We start from the raw sequence: 11,077 nt of genomic DNA, 5'->3' as shown, positions 1-11,077 counted from the left end.
TCCTCCTCCTGAGTTTGCTTTTTCTCCCCCATTTCTGAGCCGCCAGAAGTCCCCGTGAAGTCCTTCGGCACGATGAAGGCCTGCGTGAGCTCCAGCAGCAGTTTCGTTGGCGGAGGTTTTCCCTGGTGGGGCCGGGGCGTCACAGCACACACACACACACACACACAGAGACGCGTGGTTTTGTCCAAACATTAAGTATTTACAACAAATTCGACAAGCGCTTTTCCTCTGCCAGCAGCAAATGCCTGAGGGCCCCCACAGCTTCACAAATCATAGCGGGAAGTGCCTACCGTGCCGCGAAAAGTTCGGAAAATAATTCAAAATTGATCTGCTAGGGGAAAAAAAACGATGGCTGGTGGCAGGGTACACAATACACCCGAATCTCAGCTCTGTCCTCCGCAGGGTCAGTGCCCACGCCCAAGTGCGATGCTGATGGCACCCGAACATTTGCTGTAGCAGGCAGCAGAGCCAGCAGCTCAGGGGAGCAAGTTTTAAAACCAAGAGGCACTTAAACAACCCTTCATCGACCCTGTGACTGCGGCAGAGTCCCGACTGCTCGCCCCGGAGTCCTCACACAGGCAAAAAGCACCAACCAAAGCCTGGGGGAACTTTGGTATAGCACAAGAGAAGGGAGTGGGGGTAGTGGAGCCGCATGGCAGAGCTGCTGCTTTTCACCATTTGATCCTCCCTGATAATTGAAAGGAAGGCTGGGTGGGCTGACCCCCACCCCCATTCCTGGCAGCAAGTTTGGTCCACAACACACTGGAACAACGATTCTGCTCCCTCCCACCCCTACAGCTTCATCATCTGACACGGGTACAGTCAAAACAATGGCATACACGAGTAAAAGTCAAGAGTTGACATAGTAACTCCAGGATTTGGCTATCAACTGTCCGAGAAATCAGAACACCGAAGCTTCACAATGTGCCCAACATCGAGTTGTGCCAAGGGCGGAGGAAGGAAGAAGCTTTACATTTAAGCCTTCAGAGCATCGCTCCATCAGAAGATCGATTTGCAGCCACCATGGCGTGCCAATGGAGATCTTTCTGTGCCAAAAGAAGTGCTTTGTCCTCTCGATATCGAAGGTAACCACCTATAGTTACAGAATGGATGCACAAGACCTTAACTCTGACCAGCAGGGAAATTTAGGACAACTGAGCGCAGATCCTGCCAATTTCTACCACTTCGGACTGTGCTTTAAGTCTCATTGCAAAGCCTCAGTTAGAAAAAGGATCACCTCGGGGTATCCAACAAGAAGAACAGTTTTAATTTTTATTTTTTTTTTAATTATACCCTAGGACTACGCAGTTCAACTGTCAATCATCTCGGAGAGTTCAAGGAGGAGGTCATCCTCGTCCTTCCCTGGGTCTAAGTCGATTTCGGCTTCCAGTCTGCCTCCTGAGATTTCCCAAAGTAGCTTCTCAAAATCTTCATCCGCAGGTAAGGGCACGTTCCCTGTGGAACTCAGCCAGCGTGTCCGTGCCTCTTCTGGCTGGGAAGAAGCTGAGGTCGAGGTCTCGAGATCCATCTCCATCTGCTCCTCAAATCTTTCCGGGCTTCCAAGACGCACTTCAGGTCTTGGGAGAGCAAGAAAGAACAATCAGGATATGCCATTTCTTAACGGGAAATCCTTTTCCTGCAAACCGGCTCTTAAAACTGTAGGCAAGCCCTCCTATGCTTCAATCTTACACAGGGATTGTTATCAATCAACCCAGGGCTACATTTAGAGCCCAATGTGTTACCAGGTACATTTTTCAGTCTGGGGGTTTATCTGTGAAGCCAGGGCACCTGGAGTTGAGGTGGCATTCTTGAGGACCAAAAGGCAGAGGACACTACTCATCATCTATCACCTCACGAGGAAGTAGAACTTCACCTCATCCTCGTTCAGGTATTCAGACAACCCAAGAAGTCACCGGAAAGCTGTGCTGACTTGCAGCATTTCAAGAAAGCCTAATTAAGCAATCCTGCTAGCTGCTAGAAAGTGGTTTCAGGTGACTTATTCCTTTGATGGATTTTGGCTTCAATTATCTCAGAACCCTCATTTTTTCCCACATGTGACAGAACTTATGTTTCCCTGGGGATATACACTGATTAAGAAAAAGAACAAGTTGGGGTTGTCACCTGTTTTGGGGATTTTCTTCAAGTCTGATGGCTGGGACGTGCTCCGGCACGTCTGAAACACCCTAGAAAGCAGCAAAACAGTATTTATGACACATGGGTAAAAGATTCCTTAATAGCTTTTTCCTCCACACTGCTTCTCCTCTGGCATTGCGGAGCCGTGGCCAAAATACAAAACCAAGGTGCTCCTGAAGAAAGTTCACATTCACCTGGAGGTTACTCACGATCTGGTGTCTTTTAAGAACATGGCATTAATGGACAAAATCCCCCACACCAGAGAAATCACAGCATCAGAGTACCGGTTAAAGAGTGCCATTCATCTCATAAATACAGAAGGGTTCTACAAGCATCCTGGAGACAGCTACTGGATTTCTAAGGAAACAGAAGGCCTGCAGAACGTTTGAGTTTTCCACCTTTTCAAATAGAGGAGGGTAGAAATTTAACAAGGGATCCATCGCTGCATTAGCCCCTGGCCTTACCATGGCTGCTTTTCTGGCTGGAGGTCCCATCATGTCAGCATCAAAGGCAGTCTGTAGTTCCACAGCTGCTATGGCAGACGGGTAACTCCCAGGTGCCTTACGTTTCAGTGCCTTCTTCTTGGGGAAAGTGACTTTCCCACGCGAAGGCTTCGCAGATGTCATAAAGTTGGCTAGAGTAAAAGGAAGAGAGAACTGATACAGTCTTGCTCTGCCTCAGGAAAAATCCAGGTTCTCTTAATCATTTCCACAGTCCTTCTACACACTTAAATGCATTTGGCCAGCACAATTACACCGCCATTGCCTGGATTCTCAGGAATCTTTTCCACATAGTAAACTCTGTCTACCAACAAGCCATACAAAGGAACAAAGAAACCGAAGAGCTACAGTAAATAATAATCCAGGACAAGGGAAACCTCAGACACATAGCAATCCTAAGTGCAAGCTAGGTTCACAAATATAGACAGCTTTTATATTTAAAGTCCTGCTCCCGCTAGGAAAGGAAAAAGCAGCAGTTATAGTAGGACAAGAGTGTATGCAACTCTTGTACCAGCTTCCTCTCCCTTGCAGTGATGTCCCACAGTTAAGTTGTTCTACAAAGTCCACATTTGTAGTGGCATTTTCTAGTCTCCCGTTCCTTACCTAACATCTGGCTGGCAGGAAAAGAAACAAACTAAGAAAAAGAAAGTACACCCTTCGCTTCGTAGCACTGCGTGGCAAAATGCACCCAGCCAGAGTTACAGCATGAGAATTGTCATCTTCTGTCTGTATTTCAGAAGACAACCTAAGTAACTCTTAACCTTCAACACTTACTTTTAGCTTCCTGGCCCTGAAATTGAGCTGCCACTTTCCCTGCTGGTTCAGTATTACAGAAGCCAGCAGTAGATTTGACAGCAGCTTCCTCCTGCCGAAGCTTCTCTTGTTGTTCTCTCTGTTGCCACTTCTCCCACCGTCTCTCTTCAAAGCTCTTCTCTGGACATTTACGAGTTCCACTCTGCTGAGTGGGCTAGAAGGAAAGAAAAGTAGTGCATGAGTAGGACAAAAAAAATAAATAAAATCCGTGGAGATTTCGTTAAGAAAATCTGATCAGCAATCCCTCCAAAATGGTCTTGATGTGGAACAGCATATTAATCTCGTTCAGGTTACTGTTGTTTTTTTTGTTTGTTTGTTTGTTTGTTTGTTTTCCCATAAAATTCTGCCTGTAACAAGAGCCATGCTTTACTATGGACGCAGTCTCACATATCTGCAATATCCACTACGGCAAGCTTCTTTAAACAGCTAGGGTGTTCTGCTGTACATCTATTTATCACATTCTTTTTAAGCAGCAGAAAGTCATACAAGTTCCCCTATACAGTATCCACTGACAGATTGATTTCCTTGAACACAGAACTCTGGCCTTCTGTATTAAATCCTTCATGTCTGACAGATCAAGTCAGTAAGAACAAAAAGAATTCCCTCCACGTTAACTGTGTAGATTTCAGCTGGTGCTAACAGGGTTTCTTTCTTGCTGTGGTATAAACAGACTGATTCCAAGTTTGAGGATTACAGAGTTGTCTGGAAATGCTGCTGGCGATAGGATTTAGACTGCACTGCAGCTCCTACCAGCTGCTGAAGGGTAAGAACACACTCAAGAGGGTGGCACACGGTGAGTAACAAAACTTGTCAGAATTATCAGAAATTGTACGAATGTATGTGTGTCTTCACAGAGGACTCACCTGTACATCAGGTCCAGAGGAAAGTTTAGGAAAAGGCCGGTTCAATTCCACTGCCTTCTTTTCTTCTTTTTCAGGTGCTTTAAAAAAAGACAAAAAAAAGTGTTGTCAACGGCAGAAATAAAGAAAGCTGGGTACTTGTTTCCTTTGTGCATTTATTTCCTTGTGTCCCATGAGAGAGAGAGAGAAAGGCTACAATGTGCAAGCCATTCAGCATTTATCCATGAAGCAGATCCTGAGCAAACTGAACTTGCTCAATATGGGAAGCACCTCACTGGGGCAGGCATTAAAGCATCTTATTACCTGTTAGTTTTGTGCTCCATAAAGATTTCTGCTCTGCTGGGGCAGGTCCGGGTTGTGCTGAGGGAGCTGGCACATCTCCTTCACTCTGCTGCATCCGCAGAGCTTTCTCACGCTTTATTTCTTCCAAGGTTTTAACACGCACTTCTCCTTCTGGCTTGACTTTTCCTGCCGGCTCCTTCGCCTGCCCTTTGCTGGGCCCGGACAGAGCGAGCTGCTTCTTGGACTCACCCTGAATTTTGCTCTTGCTATGGCATTCTCCTGCTTTTTTCTTCTCTTCTACCAAGCGATTATTCTTTTTTTCAGACAAGGCTTCAGAGAAAGTTTGCATGCGACCTGCACGAGCAGCTCTTGCCCCTGCGCTGGAATCTTCAGTTTTACCGTGCCCTTCAGCCTCGGCTTTGGCTTGAGGTTCGCGTCTCTGAAGAGCTTTCTCACGACGGATTTCCTCCAGTGTTTTCACATGGATCTCTCCCATCGGCTTAGCAGCCTTCCCTGTCATCATCAAGAAATGAGGAGAAGCACCAACATTTAAAGAGAGTCCAGCAATATTTTAAGTCTCCAAAATTTGTCAGAGCACTAAGGAAAACTCATCTTGAGCGTTCCCAATAATGCATCTTAGAACAATATCCTTAGAACAACATTCTCCTCCTCCTCTGAGCCACTTGTATTTTGAAGACCAGCCCTATCCAGAGAGAACTGCTACACAGAAATGCTGCTTTACTTTATTACTTTTTCAGACTGCATTTCAAATTCCTGCTCCTGGCAGTGGTTCTATTCTAATTGTACGTAACGGTTCACAGAAGCAGCTAAAAACCTCGACAAGGCACAAGTAGAAAATAAACACACACCTAGAGCCAGAGTTCTGATAGTGGCTGTCAGAAGAGCTTCAGCACTCAACCAAGAGGCGTCAGTTCTTTGTTTTCGTTTAAATTAGTTTGTAGGGATGTATGAAAGCAGTCCAAGTTCGTGGAAAGGAAGGAGGAGAAAGCATATTTAAGATCTAGCTGTTACCTCTCTCAGTACTGGTCTGTTTAGGAGGTAATCCCAGCCTGTCCTTCAGAGACTTGGGAACTCGAACTGCAAAACAGAAAAAGAACGAATTAGGGAGGCTGCATAATGTCAACTTCAGGTTCACATTTCAAAACAAGACAGGAAAGGTAACTTTGAATCCCAGTGATTACGACCTCAGCCAACATGCAAAAAGAAACATCACTGGAAAAGGACAAACAGAAAGACTAAATACGAAACCCAGGAATCCAATCCAGATGCCCGTTTAGTACCTGTCTCTCTCTTGGGTGCTTTGTCAGCATTTCCCGGAGCCTCTACCTTCTTCCCCAGCCTTTCAGCAAGGCTGCGCTTCACTGGAAGGCTGCCTACATCATCTTCAGAGAAAACAAGGAATATTGTAAGAACTTTTCTTTGCAGGAAGGTTTGAGAACAGTCAACAATAAGCTTCTCTTTTTCAAGCATATTTTCATAGAATTGCCTTTCAGCTGCTAAATGATTTATTTTTTTTTTTTCCATTTCTGCCGTCAACACAGATCTCCACTGCAATGTATTTTCCCTTCATACATCACAAATACTCTTTAATGCAGTCATATATAGAAGGCAGCACCTACGTAACAGCTCGTAAAAAGTTCTCACCCGCGGAGGCTTTCCGTTTTCCTTGTCTATCAGCAAGATCTACTCGAACCACAGGTTCCTCCCCTAAAACAAAAGGGAATTTTTTTTTCTATTTCACAGAAACCAGTAGCCAACAGAAATATTATCCTGTTAGCCCATGTCCAAAAAACCCTAGTCAGACACTGTTTTGACAGCTAGACCACACAAACTCATATTTTAACTATAATTAACATGGAAAAAAAATATTAATAGTCTCAGTGCTTGCTTCAAATTCCAGCTGAGATAGTAGAGAGTGAATCTGAGTCTGCTTGACACCTATACTTTGTGCAGAACAAAGCTGCATAAGCAAGCAGAATATTCTTAGGTGCAAATGCTGAGAAATATTCCTTTCTAAGGTGAATGTCTACGAGTAAAAGTACTTCCACACTTTTTTCCCTTTAAAAGGCATTTGCACAGCTCTAAACAATTTATACACAAACTCCTGTCATACTGTGTCCACACCTGCCACTGTACGCCTCTTTAATGCTTCAGAAATTGCTTCTTATATAGCACTGGCTTCTACAGCTCGCTCTTCTCGTTACTCTTCTGTTTTTCAGTTACCCCCCTATTGGCATACTGACACTTTTTTTTTTCTCCTGCCACTGCACTTAACCTGAGCACCAAATCTTTCCAGTACAACCAGGGACTTTAAGCATAAAAGCACGTTTTGAACAGAAGGCAGCACCAGAAGGCTAACATGGGTGAATTGTTTTAATTATTGCTTAACCCTCCAGTTTAGGAGTAATGAAATCAAAACAAAAGCATTCATTATTACCTTTCTTGGAAGACACTGTCACAGTTCTCACCACTGTCCGGACATTTTCCTCTTCTGGAGCAGGAAAAATCATAGAATCAACGGGACGAAGAGAAGATCTTGAAGAACCTTCTGTTCAGAGCAACCAAAACATAAGGAAGTTTACCCAACATAAAAAACTATCACAAAGAACAAAAAACTTTAAATGATTTGTTACTGTCAAAAATACAGCAAGCAGAGCATGTAAAGAAGAGAGGTGACTAATTTGCCTCTGGTTGCCCTTTGGACTCCCATTTAGAATACCAGCTGGCTGAGAATCAGGTTGCTTTATGCCCCCAGCTAAAAATGGAAGTCTGTCCCTCAAGCAGCTCCCAGTCACCATCACCTGCCGTGAACAGGATAAGAAAGTAGGCAATATTAACTCACCACCGTGTCTCTTATTTTTTTCCTTCATCTTCTGCCATTTGATTTCCTCAAGTGTTTTTATTCCAAAATTCAGATTGCCCTCTGAAAACAGGAAACAGTTCATGAGACAGGCTTAGAGGCACTCACTGAGGACCACAGGTCCTCAGGCTTCTTAGCGCTCAGGAACTTTCTGAAGTATTTCGAATAAAGCCTGTCAACACTCCTCACAAGTGAAAGAGCCATAGAACCAATGGCATTTTGCCCCTCCTTTCATCCTTCAGGGTTCAAAATGTAGTTTTAATTTTAATCCATTTACACAATATTAGATCCCTCTATCGTTAGATATGGCTTATCAGCAGTGGTTGCGAGGCTGCACGTGCAGCCATTTAAACTCCATGCTGTGGCCCTGTTTTGTTCTCCAAAAGTAAAGAAAAGGAGTTCACCTTTCTGACCCAATGGGCACATGATGGTATTAATGGCAGAAATGAGATCATGGAAATAACCGACTCCATTCAGCACCCCTACATTTTGTTGTGTTTTTACACCACGCTGCTTTTGACTTAACTGTCAAGTTCTTCTGATTTATCCTACTAAGGTGCTGGCATACCTTGTTTAGTAGTAATAGAACTGCCTTTCCGAGTGGAAATCACCCGTAACCCATTTTTGCCTTCCGCAGCTGGATGCTGGACGGGAGTTTTAGTTTCTTCTCCTTCCTCAGAAAGTTGGTCTGAAGGGGAAAAATCGATTCAGTTATGCATAGACCAGGTTGGTCATGATTACGTAGCTCATGCAGTGACACTTCAGCCCATGGTTCATATAAAAAACTTTGTTGCTGTTTTGTTTTGTTTGTTTGTTTGGTTTTTTTTAAACAGCTACACTGACCTGATGAACTCCTAAGTAGAATACACTAGGACAAAACATCTAGGACTCTAGATTCTCTCTGCAGCTTTAACTACTACACAACACATTGCTCTTCAGACAGAAAAAAGAAATTTCCTTCCTAGTTTCACATAGAACTTTACACAAAAGACCAGCTAAAGCCAGGAGTGGTTCTAAGCTTTCCTCCAACGTTTCAGCTTCTGTCCACTGACTGCCAGACAAAGCCACCAGTGACCTGGCCAGACTGCCTGCCCTATCGCTAGTCAGACCTCAGGTCATCTGTGATTTATACACTCATTTACAGCACAGATTCCTTCCAAGAACCAAAGATTTAACACATTCATTTACAGCACAAATTCCTTCAAGAACCAAAGATTTAACACATTCATTTACAGCACAAATTCCTTCAAGAAACAAAGATTTACACAATCATTTACAGCACAAATTCCTTCCAAGAACCAAAACATGCTCACCATCATCATCTTCATCATCATCTGCAGCATTGATTACAACTGGAGGGTGTGTAGGGCTTGGGACATTTTCAGAGTTTTCCACTTTCGTCACCCCCTTAGCTGTGGAGAGGGATTTGACTGGACAGAAAGTTTGTTTTGCTGCAGTGACATCTGAGCCACTTTCAGATCATCGTCCGCGCACTCAGGCGGACTTGGCAGTGTAGCTAGAGGAAGAGGAGGATCATCGGTAATATGGCAGTTTAAAACTTTGACCACAATGCAAAGAGATGGTAGCAAAGGCAGATAACCCGCACAGACAACGAATTCAGCATCTCCTTTTGCCCATCCCATCACTGCTTACACCGTGAACAATGATTTCCCTTCCAACAACAACACATCTCCCTACCACCCAGCAAAAGCGGAAACAACAGGAAGCAAACTGCAAGGCAAACATCACACAAAGCAAAGAGAAGCTGAGCACGAAAGCAGAAAACAAACACCAGCAGTACACTCGGTGCAGTACACCTATGACTGCAGACCTTTTCCTGCCCTCACAAATGAACAGTTACCTGACGCCCCCTACAGGATTGGCACCCACTAAGTAATACTCAAAATTAATTCTTCAGCGCTTAAAGAAAAAGGACCTAAACTCACTCTTGCTTGGTGGTAAGAATTGTCCATCGATGTAACGTCCCTTTGCATGATGAAAAGCACAGTTGGCTTTCTGACAGCCTCCCGGCTGGTTCTCCCAGTAGCAAGGAATCTCACTGCGCTTTTTCTGAAGACAGAAAGAAAGAAAAGCTCGTGATAACATGCACCTGAGGCTTGCAAAGAGATGCACAGCTCCAGATCGTGACAGCTGTCACAACACAGTGCTGAAACAGCATTCCAAAGGTCAGTTTCTCAGTTAAGTGTAGTATTTCTGGGCATATTCACAAAGTTTGCATAAGCTGTAACCACTATGCACATTTAGTTTGGTCATCACTCAGTTTGAGAAGACAGGCACTCTCAGACATCACTTGAGGGTGGCTTAAACTAATACACCTAGGATTATACTAGGATTATTCAGAGGGAAAAAGAACATCTGAAATTGCCTAGGTTAACCCTGTCTAGAACTACTTCTTGGAGACTTAGTTCTGCTGCACCTTTAACTTTCCCCACTTCCTACCCCAGGCAGCTACAACAGCGTTATCTGAAGGACTGTGGGTCAGAAGACACCTGATAGTTCATTATCAAGCCTGCTCCCATGAGGATAGAACAGCCTGTTTATTACCCCCCTGCTCCAGCACGTTTTAGCAGTCTATTTAACAGCTATTCTGCATCTCTTGAGAAAACTGTCAGCATCTAATAAAAAAAAATAAACAAATATCTTGCTAAGACATACCTAAGGCATTGATTTTATTTCCCTCTGCTTCCTCCCACCCCCTCTCTTGGTAACAGAAACCAGTATGATTTTGAAGCAAACAAATCTATCCTGCAAAAGCGCAATCAGTACACCTACGGCACTGAAAAATGCTTTTGTGGATTTATTTTGAGAACACATTGTTAGGCACTCACGTCAATTTCCATGTGTCTGAATCGGCAGACATTCCTGAAACAACGACCCTCCTGCCACAGCTTGCAGACCGTCTCATTGCCCAGAGCAGCTTCGCAGTGGCGGTAGGCACATTTGTCTCCCTGGAACCAAAAGGAAACCAACAAGGAAAATAGAGTACAGCCTCAAAAATGGCCATGCTGCTGCCTAATGGTGCTACAACTGAATTCACAATCTATCTGGTTCTCAAGTTAACCAAAGACCAGTGTGCTTCCTCCTCCTAATCTACTCCTTCCTGAAAAAAAGGGGGAAAAAAAGCAAAGCAAAGGAAAGCCAGCCATACCTTGCTACAGGTAGAATAGAAATAGAAGTAGCAATCGTCTCCTTGTTTAGACATGCCGACGAGTTCTGCTAACAAGCTCGGGTTCTCTCCACAGGGACTTCCTCTGCTCTTGGAGAGAGCTGTCTTCACCCTTGCTTGGGCTGAAAGTCTTCTACTGGCTTGTGATCAGTGAAATCTTCTTTTTAAAAGTAACCCGAAAGAAAGTAACAAGTGAAAAATAATGAGGAACAAACATTTTTCCAGCTTTCTTCAGTTAATCAAATCAAGTTATCAGTCTCTCAAGGAGAGCAAAGCCTTGAAATCAGCTGTTACATGAACTAACTAAATATTAAAGTTCTGTAAAGCTGCCAGGAGCTTTGTCAGCAAGCGTTCTCTTCCACATCCTCAATAATATGACCTGGAGCACATCTGGAAGCCTGAAAACGGAGTCACTCCTTAA

General features: G+C 44.0%; 1 pseudogene across 1 annotated transcript; it reads right to left on the bottom strand.

Annotated features, from left to right (window-relative positions):
* Positions 1-264: 264 nt before the first annotated feature.
* Positions 265-10,692, bottom strand: LOC309890636 (zinc finger CCCH domain-containing protein 11A-like; annotated as a pseudogene). Its single transcript has 10 exons — positions 10,639-10,692; positions 10,319-10,438; positions 9,416-9,539; positions 8,783-8,985; positions 8,038-8,157; positions 7,474-7,532; positions 5,903-6,067; positions 5,031-5,090; positions 4,698-4,796; positions 265-1,441 (listed from the first exon to the last, which is right to left on the bottom strand). The product of its transcript is annotated as a zinc finger CCCH domain-containing protein 11A-like (transcript).
* Between the last annotated feature and the right edge of the window lie 385 nt (positions 10,693-11,077).

This window comes from Aythya marila, assembly GCF_965140915.1.
Source record: "Aythya marila genome assembly, contig: HAP1_HAP1_SCAFFOLD_280, whole genome shotgun sequence".
Classification (NCBI taxonomy): domain Eukaryota; kingdom Metazoa; phylum Chordata; class Aves; order Anseriformes; family Anatidae; genus Aythya; species Aythya marila.
Note: the sequence above shows the minus strand (reverse complement) of the source record. Positions and strands in the feature narration are given on the sequence as shown.